Genomic DNA, 19,007 nt, shown 5'->3' with positions numbered 1-19,007 from the left:
GGGTTCCTCAATCAACTTCTTCTAAATTGTTCCAGGAGCAGAGGCCTTTGACTGACTCACTGAAGCCCTATTAACTGAGTAATAGGACATTTCCCACTGCTTACCTGGCACTTGCTTTCATTAAGTAATATTAAAGTTTTCATTAGTAATATAACCAGAAGTAAATAAAAACCTGAAATCAGTAATGCTCCTGCCAATTTATGTCACCAGTTGTAAGAAAGATTTGAATCAGACCTTTAATCTTTATTAGCCAGGTGATTAAGTACAAAATGACTTTCTCGGAGTGAGAGGAGATGCCCAAGGTACATTTACCAAAACTGAGGTAGAAAATGCACTCATGTTTAAAATGGCACCTTGTATTAGGTCGCATTTACAAAAACATGTAACTGTACAATGTTGAAATGATGGGACAGCCCTTCAACAAATCATGTGCAAAAAAGGCCTTTTGTGAAGAGAAGCTGCATTTCAGGCATATTCTTGTTATTACTTAAAGTCAATCAAAAGGGAAAACTCTCATTGCCAACTGTGACAGACTGCAGCACTGCACTAACAGGAAGGCTATTTTCGTTCTGAATTGGGAACTGGATTACTTACTCAAACAGTAGTTTTGAAAACTGCAAAACTATGTTCTTGTTCCCTTTGCAGCATGTTCCTAACTATATCCTTTTCATTGCACAGTTTCAAAGTATTGTGCTTTTGCTGCATACACACACAGAGCACCTTGGTTTCTGAAATTCGTTTTCCCCAATTTCTGGCTGGCTTGAACAACCCATGACTTGTTTCCCATGCACCTCTTTCAATAACATCCCAGCAGCTGACAGCAGGCAACTTGGACCAGGCAGGCTTCACTGCAGCTTTCAGAACAGCTGCTAGGAAAAGGACAATATTTCTGTGCTACAGATGGGTATGCTTGCCATGGATGTTACAGTTTAGGGTCATGCTACTGCCCTACGGATACCTGCAGTGATATGCGTGGGCTTTGAGTTTCATTCCTGGCTGTTCTGAAGTCGCTTGAAGTTGTGCTACCAACTTCCTAATGAGTGCTGTGTCTTTAATTGACAGCACAGATATCCCTCCCTTGGTGGAAAATGAAAGCATTTTCAGCTCTTTTCACATTCAGCTGCTGCTGAAGAAAATCCTTTTACTAAAGGAAATAAACAAAAAAAATATTGCAATAAGCATGTAAGATAACCAATAGGGAAATAATTTAGATGATGCTTCAAAAAACAAATGCTAAGGGCACTTTTGCCATCTGAGCTGCAGTCACCAGAGAGGAAAGCATCCTAAGGTACCTTGGTGTGAGGGTAGGGAGACTGAGTCTTCTTTAAACCTCTCAGATAGGAAGGGCACCCAGTCAGCCCTTCTCAACTGGCATAGACCTGTATGTGCTTCCTCTGCATTAGGAGGACTCTCCCATATCAGGAGATATATGATCGTGCCCTTGAAGAGCAACAGAAAAAACTCCACTCACATTTCACAACATAGTTCAGTGAAGGCTACTGTCATGCAGATTTCAGTATCTCTACAACAATTGGTGCTGAACCTGGACAGCCTTGGTATCATGGAAATTGTCCACTTGAGGGGTCCACAGATGCTGATTCAAAGCCCTCGTCAGCCTCCCACTGCTCTGCCTTGAGAACACAATCCTTGGGGGAAAGTTCTGCTGCACTTAAATGAAACTTGACTTGCACATTACTTGTTCAGACAAGCTATGAGTACATATGACTCATCATTTCCCTACTTTGTTTAGCCTGTTAAGCAGCCATCAGCATTTACATCACAACTGATCATAAAAGAGCAAAAACGATGTAGCAGTTCCAGCCTCACCCCTTGTGAGTTACTACAGGAAATTTGCAGTCCTCCCCAGAACCCTCCACTGTAATGTCCCCAGTTGGAATATTCAATGGAGAAAATATTCTCAGAGTTCTAAATTTCTCTACATTTCTTGCTTGTGACTTTTTCTCTGTTCAGTGATATCCTTCAGCTTCCCAGTACTTACAGTTTTGGGGGAGCAACAAACATGATGACCTGCTGTGTTGGGCAGGCTAGCGCAACTCAAAAAAAAGAGTTAGTCAAACTTGAGCAACCTAGACAGAAGCCTCAATGCATAGGCACAAAGGCTGTTTCTTGCTCCCTCAGGCTCACCCAAAAGCTCCAACTTCAGCATCACTCTGTAACCAGGTAGCACCATGATACAAAGATGGCATGGTGAAATGCCACATCAAATTAGCTTTAACTGCAGCAGTTTACCTAGGTCAGCTACGTAACCCTGGGTGCATTTCACCTTGTGTTTGCCCTCTCTGCTAGAACCACCCTGCACAGTGAACTGCAGCCACAGCACAACAAAGCCACAGTACGGCTGAGATACGAGAGCCTGACGTAGCTTTGGCATGGTCCTACAGCTGGCCCTACAGAATGCTCTGCCCTGCTTAGTGAGTACAGGCTGCCACTGCTCCCCTCTTTTTTTTGGAAAAAAAGTTTCACTGGCAAACACAACCTGAGTAATTTGGAAGCAAACACAACCTGAAATGGCAGGAGGTAGGGCATGAAGGACTCATTTTCAATTGGAGCCATGAGGAGCCCTGTGTGCATTTCATACTGTGCAGTACAAATGGTCTGACTGCAACCCTTCAACAGTGCAGCAATCTTTGCAAAAAATCTTGTCTCCTTTCTTTGCCTCCCCACGCTACTCAATAATTTTTTTAAATAAGTTCATATAGCTCAAAGGGGTGGTTTGTTTTTTTTTTTGTTTCGTGTCTCAGAAGGAATAAAGGCTGGTTCTGGCTTTACAATCCCATGGGCTCAGCATGTTTTTCTTTAAAAGTTTCACTTGAGAGAAGATCTTATGTTCAGAGGACTACAGATGCTGGGGTTATAAGGCACGTACTATACAGGACTTGAGTGCCAGCTATCCTGGGCAGATGTTCCTGAGCTTCATCCTGTCACACAGTACATGTGCATTAGTGATAGCTGGATGGATAAATATGTGCACAACCACACACATGCAATTGGAGCACTGCACTTGATTTTTCTGAAAGGACCCAGTTTGTCAAGGAACACAGGAAAAGCAGACAGAAAGTGCGAGCATCTTGCTATAAACAGCATCTGGGGAGGGAAAGAGATATTCCATTCATGAATAAGAAATCCCAGCAGCAGCTTCACTTGTTGTCTGATGACAATAAAAGTAAGTGCCTTAAGAGTATCCCTGTGTGGGGAAGGCCCAAGAGAAGGATTAGAGGGCACAGAAAGTGTCAGACGTGAAAGGAGAGAAATAGGTATCATTAAAACTGGAGATCTCTGGAAAGCATTTGGTTTATTAATGATGTTAATTAAAGCCAGTTCTGAAGTAGGGTTTCAGGGGCTACAAGTTGCTGTTGTTACATTATGGATTGTGTTGCAGTCCATGCAAGTGCTAAAACTGACTTAATAAACTTTGCTTGGTGGTTATGTATTTTTGGAGGCAGCTGCCTCAGTAGGCTCCTACAGTTTTAGGACTGTCCATCCCCACCTTCTTCCTGCCTTCCACTCCAGGCACGAGCCAGTGTCCCTCACTCCTAGAGTGGCAGGTTGAGTGGGTAGCCCCGTAAGTACTTACAACCATGCCCCTGGCGAAGTGGCAAAATGTTAGGGAGCTAATGAACGAAACAGAGGTGCAAATCATAGAACCAGCTGGGTTGGAAAAGACCTTCAAGAGCAGAGCCTGTCCTTGAATTTAGTGATTATGAGCTGTACCACTGTAATTTTTCCTAATTAAACAAAACCAGTTAATTAAATATGCAGAAAAGGCAATTCACTTCTTTTCCATGACAAACTATCACTGGCTAAATGTCTTTTGGATAAAAAACACAATAAGAAAGAAAAAAAAAATGTTTGTGTGGGGGCAATGCTTTAATATTCCATCACTTGTTTTTCTTCCCTTTTTTTTTTTTTTTCCTCTCCTAACAGCAAAAATTCAGCATTTTCTTTTTCTTTAAATAATCATTCTTGCTGTTGGGACAACTCCCTTTTAAGGCCATTTTTTGCTCAGAGGGAATGTTGACTGCACTTATAAACACCCACTTCCTAGGGTTTATAATAGTAACAGCAACATAACCTGAACTATAGTTTCAGCAACATGCAGCAAACACGTTCAGACTAAGCCTGGCCTACCAGCTTTTTCAGAAATGCTTCGGAAGTGTTGGCAATGCCACTGTGGTTTTATTTGCCGTCCTCACGAAGTCACATCTTTGAAAACCTCCTGAATTTCTCCTGTGCTTCTTCCAGCTCTAAACTGCACAGGAAGAGTATTTGGATAGGGCAATAAACACTGAAGCAGGAAAATGCCACCTTCTTTATAACTTAAGAATTTTAGGTGGGTACAAACTGTGATCATAAAATTCCCAAGAACTACAGTGAAAACCAGATCTCACCATATGCTTTTTTCTGCTCAAAATACCCACTTTAACTCCAAGGAAGGTTGCAAAAAAGCCTAATGACTTTTCAGCTGTTAGGCTGCTATCCTGTTACTGTAATCTGGTTAATTAGCTTGGTACTTTGGAAAAAGATCTTGTGTAATGGGGTAAAAATAATTTCCACTTCCAAAGTATATATTGCAGTTAAACAAAAGTTCAGAAAGATTAGACATACAGACTGCAACCTCCAGAAGTACCAATGACTTCCAAATATACCCTGCACTTACAGGCCATCAGCACTGAGGCAGGGAATCATATTGGTGTCAGACCTTCAGTGGCCTCATTAGTGACTGCAAATACGTCAACCTTTCCAGTCATGCAGGTTTAGAATTGCTACCCTGTATTTAAGCCATTGCCTATGTGTTCGCGCTCAAGATTTTGTGCTACCCTTCGCCTGGAGCAGGATGTTACTTCAGTGCAGTACCAGCGGAGCAGATCCTAAGGGCCCGATGGTGAACTTGTTCACATGGTCATAAATTAGGAGCAACTCCACTGCTGGTGGTGACGCCGAAACACACAAGCCTGGACTCGGGCTCTTCATAGCTACTGCATGGTTTCTAAGTGGATGGCTGGGAGGCTAAACGTAAAATGATCCACCCCCACCCTCCTGGAAAAAAAATAGTTCAGCAAAACCCCAAAACAAACTCCCAACGCATGGAAACACATAAAAAAAAATGTATAGAGTTGGGGGGAGGAGGGGAATCCTTGCTGAAAGCAAAGCAATCTTGTGCCAAATGAGTTGTCATGGCTTTACTATAACATTCCCACAAAGATGAACAGAATTTTCTTTATTGTGAAATCCTCGTTGTGAGCCTTGCTGCTCCTGGGAAAAGTCATATGTCAGAATAGAACAGTGTTTCCAAATATGACTAGTCTGAGCAGATAAACAATGCATGTCAACACAGCATTCAAGGAAGTCTCTATCTGTGGTTAAATCCTTTTCTAAGGGAGTTTATATTCTTGTTCTGCTAGTACTACACATCATAAATACCTATGGAGGTGCTTGCTTTCATGTAACAGACCCTATATAACTCTATCAGCTGTGTCTGAAAACATTCTGCAGCATTATCTGCCAAGTTCAGAACTCAGTATTACATTTTCTCAAGACTCCGTGCGTAAACTGACAAAATTAGTATTATTGTTCATCTAGAGTTTTTAACTAACTAAAAACCTGATAAACACAGGTTCAGTGTCTTGTACCTCCCAAACTGCGGCAGGGGGTCACTCTGGGGTAGAGAGTAGCAAAGTTCAGAGGATCACGAGGAAGAAGGAAAGAAAAATTCCAGTCCTGTGCCCTCTCTCCTTACACACACAGAGACTAAGCTCACCCTGTCCTTCAACAGAGGTGAAAACATACTGTTAGAAGGAGGTCCTTGAGAACACCAGTGCAACAATCTTGCTCTTAAGGCTGCTGCATCCAATAGCTTTTTAATGCAACATGCCTAGCAGTCCTGGGGAGAAAGTTTTCTACCTGAAGCCACCCTCTATTTCAGTCATGTATGTTTTGACCACTAAAACACAGTTATTTCTTTGCAGCAGAGCAGTGTTACTTTACTGAAGGAATGCATCCCTTTGCTGCCAAACAATGTAAAACTGACAGGTCAGAGCAATCTGACAGGTCTGGTCTGGGTCTCCCACTTCCTTAGGTTATATTGTAATTGATATAGGCTGTGGCAGTAAAGGCAAGAACTCTCTTTTCTGATCAGCATCCAAAGCCTTCCAAAACTCACATTCTTTCTTCTGCCTTACAACTTCTCTTAAATATAGACACCAAACTTTCAGTTCTCTGCAAGTTTTGTAAAAGTACCTTCCTTCCATTGGGGCTGAGAAGCCACTCAGCATTTCAGACTTCCATTCAAACCTGGTTTTCATGTGGGGAGGAGGGGAAGGGGGAAAAGGTTGGTCCTTAATTTCACTATGCCTCAGCTCCCCATCCACAAAACAGGGACATCACAGGGAAGATGAACATCCCACACACTTAGAATGTATTCTGGACAGCAACTCTCATTTGTGGTTCTGCAACATAGCATTAGCTTGGATTTAAGAGAGCACACTAAATCTCCCTGTCCCTGTTGTTATGGAACTGAAGTGAGTTTTGCTATTGGAAGATGTTTGGGTCTTTTTCATAACACTATTAAGCATAAGGAAACCCAGAAGCTTGACATTCTATTCCACCATGTAAATCCATGTCTTTCTGAATTACCAGAAAGTTCACTTGAAGTGAAAACCTTCTATAGAAATTTAGCTTCCAAAATACCTTCTAACCAGCACCTCAAATCCTTTTTCATCATTATCCACCATCACCATTATCACTATGGTGGGGTACCACTAACCTTTGAGAATAGCATAAAAGTTTCAGGGGACTCATAACAAGACCAGTGGGATACCCACAACATGATTAACATACTTTATTGCTCTTGAAGCTTCAGAGACTTCTGCTGTGCTGCTGCTGCAGCCACATACAGTGACCATCACAGGACTTCAGTTATCTCTCTCTTATTGCGTCAGGTAAGCCACAGTAAGCTGTTAGCGAAGTGTGATTAAATACCTATACTAGGTTAGTTCAACAATTTAACTTGCATTTGCCTGAAAACTGATAGTTCCATTTAGCAAGTGAATGAACTCAGCACAAAAGAGCACCCAAAATGTGCAACTCAGCACGACAGCATAAGCTGTACCAATAGCTGAAAGCAGCTAAACATCTATCAGCAGCGAAGTCACACTCCTCAGGAAGCTGTCAGACCCCAGGACTAACTGAATAGCAGAAAGGATCCAGAACCTTCTGCAAAGCATGCAGACAGGGCAATCAAGAACAGGTACAACTTTCACATCTTTACCTAGCTGATCTATCTGTAAGTAAATAGAGGAAGGCATTAGGAAGGGTTGTTGCAACTCCTAGTCCTACAGCTCATGAGTCAGTTCTGAGGTAACCATGACAAACACTGCCACCGTGCTTTGCAGCACTTGCCTAGGCTTACAGAAGTAGACAAAAGGCAGCAGCAGGTTTGGTTACTTTTACATTCATTCATTTTTTTGCTTATTGGAAAGACTACAGTTAACAAGCTGAGGTATTCTTGATTGTGCTGCTGTGATTTTAATGTCTTTTATGTGGATATTTTGCAACGTCTGCAATTATCCAGAGTTATCTCAGTGCTCCATGTAAGGCTACAGGACATGCTCTTCTGTGTGTATATTGCCTAAGTGAACTTCATAGAACAGAGAAGGTTCACTCAAGGAAAGGAACGGCAGCTCCTGGTCTCAGCACACAACACCTTGTTCAGCTGCCGATAACAGAACAGGCACAGCCCACCTGCCTAAACTATACAGCAGGCAAGGAAGAAATACAGACAAAGAGAGGAAGAAAAATAACCAAAATACCTGCTATAGCATGTATGCCTAATGGTACAGTATACTGAATTTCTAGAGATGGGGAAAAGGAAGCTTTTGATCCTTCTTTCTAGGAGATACATTAAAAAAAAAAAAAAAAAAAAAAAAAAAAAAAAAAAAAAAAAAAAAAGGAGAGTTTCCTATGCTTTTCATCAGCCCTTTCCCTTAAATCTTTACAATGCTTGTCCCTCCCTAACATCCTCCGGCATCCATTCAGTATTGGTTGGCCAGCTTTGGGGCACAGGAAAACTACCTTATGAATCAGCCCAGGTCCCTTCAGGACTCTGCACTTTAAATAAAACTAAGCTTTAAGGAGACATAGTATCAATTTGTTCATTATGGTGATGTGTAAGTGTTCCCCCTGCAATTTACTTATCTTTCTAGAATTAATGTATAAGTGTTTCAGAAGACACTGTTTTCTTGCAGCTAAAAGAGAATTGGAGATTCACCATATTAATGATTCTGCAAGTGTCTTTAGATGGGAGAATTAACACCTACAGCAGGCAACATGATTGACTTGAATCACAGCACCACTACCTTTCAGGAGCTTGACAGACACTAATTTTGGAAAGGTGTTTTGCATGGAAGACTGGCATTTAGAGCACATGGAAGATAGAGTATGTGCGGGTGTTACTTAGCAACCTACAGAACAAAACTTTATAAAGAGCTAGAAAAATTACTAACTTAAAAGGATAAAGTTTGCTAATGTGTAGGAGCAGCAACTGTTCCTCAAAGCCTTAAAATTGCTAACTCACAAACAGCCACTACCATATTAGCCAAAGAATGGTGTACAACTTCCTTAAAGAGTGATCCTCTCCTAAAACAATCCAGCATCTTTTTTGAGCCACCACTAGAAGCTGTAAGACACACAGCAAGAGCAAAATGTTGGTATTAAACTGGATCTCAAGGGTTTTTACAATTCTGATTATGTATTTTTATAAGTAGCTGGTTATCCATGGACAGGATAGGTTCAGAAGTTGTGGGGCTCTCCAATGCCAAGGACCACTTAAGCTCAACACCTCTCTGGCAGAGCTTTGGTTTATATATACCCAAAGTCCAGCTGGCTTTTTTTTGTGGGTTTTCGTGTTTTGTTTGGGGTTTTGGTTTTTTTTTTTTTTTTTTAAATAAACTGAAGAACATTTCACAGTACAAACAACCCCACAACTGACAGGCACTACAAATGCTCTTGCACTGCGTATAAGCACTTGTATGCTACACAACTTGTTTTACAATCCATGTGAAAGGACCAGAGAGACATGACACAGAAGTGCCAGGGCTGTCCATCTTGCCTGAAACACTACTTCAGAAGACCAATTTCCACTGCTAACTCTGAGGGATATTTACAGAGTAAAAACAAACAAACACACCAATGTCATTCAAGTCAGACACCAAAGTATATTGCTAAGATAGTACTTCTGGCAAGGAGTCCCAGGTGTGTATATGCCCTTTAAAAACTGCTTGCTCATGTTGAGGAGGAGAAGAGGTGCCTGCTGGAAGGTTTCCAAAAGACTGCCCTGACCTTCCATAGGGAGTTCCTCAGGGAATTCCTGTGTGCTGAGCATAGCTGAGAAGTCAGCCTGAGAAAGCATGTGTGTACAAGACACAGAATCTGCTCAGTTATTCAGGAGAGAAGCAGAAATCCAAATTAGAGAAGGTTTCTATAGCTTAATTACAAGCTACCTGCCCAATGGATGGAGCTCTCCTATTAGGAATACCTGTTCACACTATTGGGCAATAAAAGGAACCCATTCACTGTTCTGTTCCATTTAAAGCATGGTTTTGTTTTTTGATCACACCACCACTCAGTCCACCCTTTAAAATTTGTTATGGCTGTTTTAGAAATTTAATGACTCCAAGGTTTTTCCTGAAGAAACTCACAGAATTAATTTGTCACTACCATGTACTGATATGACAGCATGCACTGTGAAGAGTGCCAAGGTCAGACTTGATACAGCCTTTCAGTTCTTTGAATCTTGTTTCATATAGAAAAAATAAACATAGCCAAGAAAACACAGCTTAAAGACCAGAGATATTCACCACAGAATAAAGAAACAGTAGAGAGTGAATATTGTTCTTCCTGGTATTAAGATTTAAATAGATACTCAAGTCAATTCCAAAAGAAAGTCAGAGAACGGAAAGAAATATCTGTGTGGGAAGATAGCACATAAACTGAGACACAACAGAAAACACAAAACTATGAAACTGCTGTGATCTTCTTCGATCTACTGGTCCAAACAGATCCAACTGCCACTGTTGTCTTAGTTCCCATCATTTGCTTGATATGCTTAGTGAGTTGCACAGGAAAGGGGCGGAGGGGGGGAGGGGAGGGAATTAAGCCCGAATGCCAAACTCCAAGCTCTGGCTTTTAGAGAGCAGACATAGCTGAGATTTTTACCAGTTGTGTTCTCACTATTGACCTGTCTTCAGATGTGCTGCAATGAGAGGAACAGCTCTAGCCAGGCAAGACACTTTCCCTTCTGAGAAACAGCATGCACCCTGGTGAGTCCTCGGCATTATAAAAGTATATCCAAGATTGCTGGGAGTGAAAGCTCAAGGTAAATGGAAACCCTTAGAGCCCCGCTAATAAGTTCGAACACGTGGAAAATGTTATGTCACAGGATTCTGTTTCCTCCATTGAGGCTGAAGGAGGGCTTCAGGCTGCTGTTAGCAGCCATTTAATCAGGAGTAGTAATGGTACCCTCAGCAGGGGATAGGAAGGAATAGGCATTTATGCCAGTTTCACTGAAATCCATCCAGAAGAGAAAGAACAAAGAACTAAAAAATAAGTATCAGTGCAGGAGGAATAACCACTTTTACACACTTCCATTAGCTATGCTGGACATGGAAAACAAAACAAGAATCTCAGAATAAGATAACAGAGCAGGGTAAGCTTTCTTTCTTTTTTTTTTTTTTTTTAAGGTGTCTGTATACAAATGCAATTAGCATGACAGAAAAATAAGAGGAACCAGAAGTACCTGCCCACAAAGGGGATTTCGACATTGTAAGTTTAACTGAAACACAGCAGGGAAGTGAAACTGAATAGGAGAGGGGCTTGATACTAAACATTAGGTTGATCTACTTTTGAATTGCTTTATGGTGCTTGCAATATAAACAGTTGGGGTAGACACACCTTATTCTGTCATTAATCCTTAAGAGCAAAGTTGAACAACTATAAGTATAGGAGCAAAGCAATGCTATAAAAACTGCCAATATCTTAATACTGTTGAAGCTAAATGAGCCACAGAAACAGTGCAGAGTAATATATTGCCATTTTTATGACTATTGTGCATATGTTGGTCAAGACTCAGGAGGCTATATGGAATGAAACATCAGTAACAGCACTGAGAAAGTGCCAGTTAATTTAAGACGACTCAATTATATCCAAGTCTTTACCAAATTTTCAAAGTCAGAGACCTAGATGCCAAGCAACTGGCACTGAGGAAAACAACTTACAGAGCAAGGGATAAACATTCAACCTTAACAAGCAGCTTTCAAAGCTATACGGACAACCCAGTTATTCCAATGGGGAGTGATTATTTGCACCAACTACTGGCTGTAGGCAACCGTCTGCACATTTTTACTTAATGCAGAAATGTGTAAGTGAATGCAAATTTCTTGAGCTCAGACTGATGCAAGTATCAAGGGGCTGCCTCCAGTAGGCACTGTAATGGATAGCTTTTTATACTCCCTAGGTCCTGGAAGACTTGGTGCAAACCTAGTTTGATAAGAGTAAACAGGAAGAGACACACAGTTCTCTGCACAAGAAGTTTTATTTGTTTTAACAAAAGCACAGTTTTTAACAGCAGCATTCAATTAGAACACTTCTGCCTTCTGAAGTATTGCCCTTGAAGAGTTCTGGATGCCTGCTGATCTAAAACCACCTATGTATAGGCCAGAATGACAGACAAGCTTAGCCAAATCATACATTGCTTCATTCTGAGAGGTTATCACAACTCTCCCAATTTCCATGGTGAAGTACAAATGGAACAGAGCTTGCCAATGAATGGTTAACGTACAGACATTGCTGCACAAGCAAGCTTCCTCCTCTACTACTGTGATTGTAGTCCAGAGCTGAAAGGACAACACTCCACAGCTATTCCAGGCCTAATCTTCTCAAATTGAAACTGCCTGCTTCATCACTGTATGGCTGGATATGGTGCAAAAATGAAGCCCACAAGTTTTATTGCTGCTCAAGAAACAAGAGATCCAGCTGGTATCAGCACTCAAGCCATTATCTTACTCCTCCCCAGTTACTTCTAATCACTTTCTGTATATAAGCCATACTATGTGTAGCTCATTAAAAAATAAAAAATCATACCTATAAATAGCTCCTCACTACTTTCTTCTCCAAAAAGAACTCCCTAACTGTACAGCACACACATGTAGCTCTCCATCTGAAGTAAAAAAAGGCAAACTAATGGTTACACAGACAGCAGTTATTAACTGCTGCCTGACAGCTACTCACACTCAGGTGGCCGAACACTTCAATCCCTTGAACTTTTTTTTCTTAACTAGTTTCAGATCTACCCTGGCTCTGAGCTCTAGTTGACACTGGCTGGATCCCTTGTGTGAGACCAGTGGGGAAGACAGCAATCAGATGTCTACTGCGTTGTCTTCTTCAGAGATGTAAGGGAGGTAACTTGAACAAAGGAAAAAAAAAAAACCCACAACAAAAAAGTGCGTAGATAACCCTCCACTTTGTATTTCCAGGCAGCTGGAAACCCAGCAGACAATGTAGCTGTTGCTTAACAAACACAGAAATCTACATTGTATGCCAGGTTCATGCCCCAAACCTGGACAGTCTTCTCATACAACTGACAAGAGGGGAAAAAAAAAAGGAAAACTAAAACTACCTGTGCACATCACAGTACATTTGTGCACATCACAGCGCATTTCCTCTCCTAATGAGTAGCAGTTACACAATAAGCCAAAGTGCCTGTTTCAACACCTATCCTTTTGAGGAGAGGTTAAAGATTCTTCATTGAAAAAAGAGAGAAGTCCAGCTATCTTCTTAGCTCAAGCCTGCAAATAGTCTCATCAATTTGGACTACTATAAGCTCCAACACTAGGCTACAGAAAAGATTGCTGGTTTCCAACACACAACATCCATCTGTATTTAATCCAATTTTCATATTGAAGTAGATCCAACAGATATCCCATCTTTTATTTGGGGCCCCACCTCAGGCATTAACTTGTTAACTCTGTGAACTTGCTCTGCACCCAGGAGAGAAGACAAAAATCCAACAAAAAGTCTAGATAGAAGATACGAGATGTCATCAGAGACCCAGTAGCCAGATGTAGCTGCTGATTGTAAAGACAGAATCTACACTGACTACTGAGCGATTGATGGGCAACTACATGTTCTGGGTTGACCGATCCACAGCATTAATCCGATATGACCTGCAAAAATAATTAGGAAAAAAAAAGTAATCAGTATATGAAACAGTTCTGTAAATAAGCCTTCTTAAAGAATTTTCTACAGTTGCTATTGCACAGGTTTCTTGTAGACAGTGAACAGAAAAAAGTCTGTTGCCAAAACAGAGTCACCTCAGGTATGCAGTCATTAGCTTTTATAGTTAAAAAGTACTTGGAGTGTTCTTGTATCTTTATTCTGAAATAACCTGTTTCATTCCCTTGTATTAAAGACGTGTTCCCAAAAGTAGATAAAAAATGCTCACAAATGTGAAGCAGAATAGCAGCAGAACCAAGTCACCTTAAATTTCTCCTTAATCCTCAAACAATATTATGCAAGATACGAATTATTCAAAATCAGGCTGCTCTTATCCTGTCAGAAAGGACATTCAGTAAATAAAAGTAAATGTAAAGGCACAGAGGTAATCCTGAAATGGGGAAATGCATCCCACATTACAATGTGAAGAAGTACAATTCCTACATAACCCAGCAGATAGGAGGGGAGCTGCTTAGAGTTAACTTCTATTAGAAATCAGTGCAGCATTTCAAGTCTTCACATAAAAATTCCCATTCATAGCAATTTGAAAACCCTTCACCTCTGCTGTCAAATGAAGGAATCCCCGTTCCTCTCCACCAGCTCAGAAACTGCTATAGCACAGCACATCTGAGAAAAATCCCAGTGGATACTTGCCTAGGTTGGCCTTCTGATGGTGACTGAAATATACTCTAAGAAACTCCTTGAAATTTTTGAGTAAGCATTAAGATTTACTGACTTATTTCTTACAACATAAAAGACAAACAAAAAAATAACCATCAAGTAGAACTGCTCATTAAGTATCTCAAGTATTTGTTTAAATAAAAATTTTGGCTGGGAACTGGTGAGACTTACAACTTTAGTGACAGAGTATTTTAACATTGTCACTGCCCTGATAAGTGTTTTTTTTAAACACATAACCATAACTAACTGTAATGGTAAGAGCACTTTTATGTATTTTTAATAATTTTTAAAGCAGTTTTACCACTAACCTTTGACTCTTTGACTAGAGTATAGCAATAATATCTGTGATTAAAAGACTGGTCTATGGGAAAAGAAATAACTGGAACAGCTTTCTCACATATATTCCTGGAAAAGAGTGGTAGCTGCTATCCTCCCAGTGTAGGAGAAACACAAGAGGTGCATGCATGCCCTGCTGAACTTTTCCACAATACAGTTTCACAAACAGCGTTTATTAAGCATGAATCAACATTATTTAATTCACAATACAGTACCTATGCTAACCTCAGGAGCTTGCACAACTGCCAGAAGCTTGCCAGGAATAAAGTATGTAATGCTGAAGCATGGGAGCAGCAGCACTAAAGCTGGGAAATAAATACTGGCATTTCTCTGCTGAAGAACTCACCTCAGTGATTTGCACAACTCATTTAATGAAGCCTGTCCAGTTCTCCCTTCTTCTGTACGCAACAGTTTTACACTTCCTTGGCTTCAAACCTCCTCAAGACAAGCCAATATAACCCTCTACTATATTGCCACCATGCTCCAGGCTAGGGCCAGCCATTCCCAACCTCAGAGCAAACAACACTGCCAGCTTCACCCTCAGTTCCAGCCTCGTAGCATGCAGGAGGCAAGGGTCATCCTACCCTATCCCATACAGGGACAGAGCTTTTCCACCACTGGCACTTCCAGCTTGCATCTGCTCAGGGAAGCCAGAGGGAATATCTCCTCTCTGATCTTCAATCAAGCAGGCTTTTGGAGTAAGCTGGAGAAAGTATAGTCACTGTGTCTTCAAAGAGAGGCCAAGAGGTTCAGACATAAGATTTACAAGACTGTGTTATAAGTGTTACTTTTAAATTAGAATTTTTTAATTTAACAAAAGAACTTCTGATTTATTATCAACTATTCAGTCATTCGCGAGTTTTAGCCAGATCCCTTGCAATTAAGAGGAGCAAGGGGAAGAGCAGAGCCTTTAATGCGGACATCACCCTCCGTCTAGGGCAGGCCATGCTGAGGGGCAGCCACCAAGCAGCACTTCTTCACCACTCCCTGACTGCTGAAGCAGTGGGGTGTGCCTGTGTACCCCCTACAAGAGAAAGTCAAACCCCACAGAAGAAAAAGAGGGTTTTACTTCAAGTTCAGAGCTCTTGCAGAATAGGAAAGGGAGGTAGTTTGTGAACATCTCAGATGTGGGAGTGCTTCACATCTATGTAAAATGAAGTCTCAAGCTGTATCATAACCCTGGGACATGAAGCCTGAGATGCAGTTGAGCAGTGTCTGGGTTTGATATTTGTGCAGAGAGGAGTCTTACTGCTTTGTGAAAGCAAAAAATACAAAGTTATTGAGGAAAAAGAACCATCAGCTGTCATACATAAAACCTATGCGTAAAGCTTTTGACACTGGTGAACTGTACTAATATGAAGGTTTATTGCCAAAAATATAAGACACAACTGCATCCCTCACCAGATCTAGTAGAAGTTAGGAAAAACTACTCTTCTGGATGTGTATTGTGCATCAAGTACAAGGCAGATTACAAGCACACTCATGAATCACCTCTTAACAGACTCATACCTTTACTTGCTGAATCAAGATATGTTTAATATGATTGAATGATCTTTAAGTAGATCAATCAGGGCAAGAAAGGTCTCCAATGCATTTATGATTACGCATTTTCCAGTTTGAATAAAGTCAGTAACTCAAGTTTTTAATCAAAGGCCTAGCTGTTGAATTGACAGTAAAGAGAACAAACAGGTCCTCATCAACCAGCTTTGCTGTGGGAGAGTCTCACATCACAGATTAATAATATTTTAAGCATAGGGATAGCACTGGCAAGCATTAAAATTTGTAATGAAAAGAGGGAAAAGCTGTTCAGTATAAAGACCAAGGAAAGTGGGGAAAGAAGAAGCAAAATACCAGTTATTTTGATTTGAAATCTAGTTCTTCCCATGAAGTTGAATTTGATAACATTTTTTGTTCTGGACAGCACTGCCACAAGTGTCAAATGAACCAAATACAAATACATAGTTGCCATTTTACTAGTTTGATTAGAACCCATATTGTGATATTTGTAAGTGGGGCCCATGGATGTTTTCAATAAAAAAAGTGACTACCTGGATGTTAGCTTCAACAACTTTCCAAACAGGAAGCCAGTCAGCATCTCTGAAACAGTCGGCTCTGAACTTGCAGAGAGATTTAATAATGCAATCATAAGGGACAGCCAAAACACTTATATTTCAGTGCACTGACACTGTAACTGAAGAAATATTTCTCCATGCTTAATGCACAATACAATGGCATTTCGGTGTTTACCAAGCATGCCAAGAACTTCTAATTACCTAATATGAACTCAGACAAGGAGCCACTATATCTTAAGTTCTGAACTCAGTAAAATGATCAGTGCATTGTTTCAACCAAGTAGGCATACACTTTAGAAAAGGAAATGCACTTTATAAAGGAAATGCATAACTGTGGAGTTCAGCTATGTTTCGCAATATGCACTACTTAATGAAATGGAAAAGTTAACCAAGGCAGTAACTTTTTTTTTTGTAACCCCACAGTAATGATACAGAAGGTGAAACCAACATTAAATACAGGTGTTCAATTAAAACATTCTTACACACATGAATTCCTCTGCAGTTACATAATTATGCCACAGTCAGGATATCTCTGCAGCAAAGCATGATTTCAGTGATCCCAGCTCCTGCATACCTCAGACCCTGTGACTGCAGTGGTCAAGCCCATTCAGACCAGCTGATGGTCACTTGACTCTGCACTATTTATACATTGCTCCATTAAATGAAGCTTCTGATTGGGCTGAACAGATTTACGAAAATAGTGCCCAAGACATTTTTTTTAAATTGCTTTGCCAGAGTACACTAGTATGAGCAAGTCTAGGGAGGTAACATAGTTGGCACAGCCTTCTGAAACAACTACCTAAAGGCAAAACCACCTGCACTCTCAGAGGCCAACTAACTAGGTTGTTTTTAAGCTTAATTGCTGATAAACACAAACACAGTTACCTTTAACCAGGACTTATTTTTGAGTTAACTTCACAGTCTTTGATGGATTTGTTACAAACAGGTAAGAAACTGGCTAAATTGTAAAACCTCCAAAAGGATGCTGTAAATAATTATTCTAGCATGCAAAAACACCCCCCACAGATCAACTCTAAGTTACACAGGCATAAATACATTTGATATGGAGTTAAGCAAACTGTTCACTGAAATTGATGGAATAAAGAATAACTGAGCCTATAGCTTTAAAGAGTGGAACAAAACTTCCATGGAAGGGTATTAGGCATGAGTTAATGTTCCTAAGCCAGAGGCTTCCGTATGCTAAGTAGTAACGAACTTCCTTTCTACAATATGCATTCAGTTGTCATCAGCTATTGTTAGTAAGTGCTCATTCCCCAGCGTGTTGTAACTGTCCACCGGATGATAATTTGAGAAACTGAATTAACTTATTCACCAAATCTCAATTTTATGAGCAGTAAGGTAATGTAAAGAGAGCACACAGCAACAGTGAAGTTTCTGTTTAGGCCCACAGTGTTAAGTAAACACTTTGCCAGAAGATTTCAGCTCAGTTCTTTACAAGACATATGGAAGGTAGCTGCCTGCTACCTGGCATTACAGAAACACTTACAGCTAGATCTGTTTGTGTGGACACAAACCCAGTGTTTCTAAGCTTAAGGCAGGGTTACAGCAAGGAGACTGCCAAAACAGTAAGGAGGTGGGAAGTGAAAAAAAACCAAAACCACCCACCTATATTCCCCTCCTTTCCCAGCCTGTACGCCCCTGGGTTCCCCTTCAACACAGACCTTTGCAGGACCCTGAGTCACACACTGTCAGCAACCCCCATGTCCAACAGGTTTGCCAGACTTACCACACAGATGTTACAGGCATACATCAGAGTATAGTGCATATATGAAAGAGGCCCACCCAGCCATTCAAGAGCCATGTAGTTGGTGCTCACAATGTATCAACACTGTTGTAGTAGAGATGCTAAGTGAGATTCACAAGTGCCAAATAATTTTATCAGATATTTAGCTATCTTTTTCTAAATAGCATGCATGCACCTTGCAACAGCACACCCACAGCATGCCAAATATTAACAATCTGACTAGCAATCCAACTGAAACATGAGCAGAAACCAAATGAGTTAAGCACAAAATACTGCAGATATGATTCCTCTGAGATTAACACTAAACATTACTGAATTCTGATGCTGGCCGAAATTACTCAAACAAGCCTCTCAATACCCCTACAGCACATAACCTTTAATGGCTGGGCTATGAAAACCCTACTATGTCCTTACTATGCCATTTAACTCAAGCTACCATGCAGTGTAAGCTTGCACAGATCTCAGTTTGCAAGGAAAATAGGGACCTTAATCTTTGGCAGCTCCATCATTTATTCATGCTGGGTACCTATGTGCAGAGAATATCAGCAAAAGAAAATACCAATGTGAAATGGCAACCTAGTGAATAAGTAAAAGCATGCCAGGAATGAGAAAAAAATCTGATCCAGAAGTCAGATAACAAGTTGAATGGCAGTAATTCCTAAGACTAATTCCCAGCACTGACAGTGAGAACCTTCTGTATACTCCTCAAGGACCTACTTTAAAGATAATTACTCTTCCAAGTGCAGTTAGTACTTACTTCAGAGGAGAACAACATTCATGTGTTACTTGAACTGTGCAATATAAGGCACTTGATTATTCAATTATGGAGATGTTACAAAGCCACCTGGTCCTGTATCACACCCTAT

This window comes from Psittacula echo (genome assembly GCF_963264785.1).
Source record: "Psittacula echo genome assembly, chromosome: 3".
In the NCBI taxonomy this organism is placed as follows: domain Eukaryota; kingdom Metazoa; phylum Chordata; class Aves; order Psittaciformes; family Psittacidae; genus Psittacula; species Psittacula echo.
Note: the sequence above shows the minus strand (reverse complement) of the source record.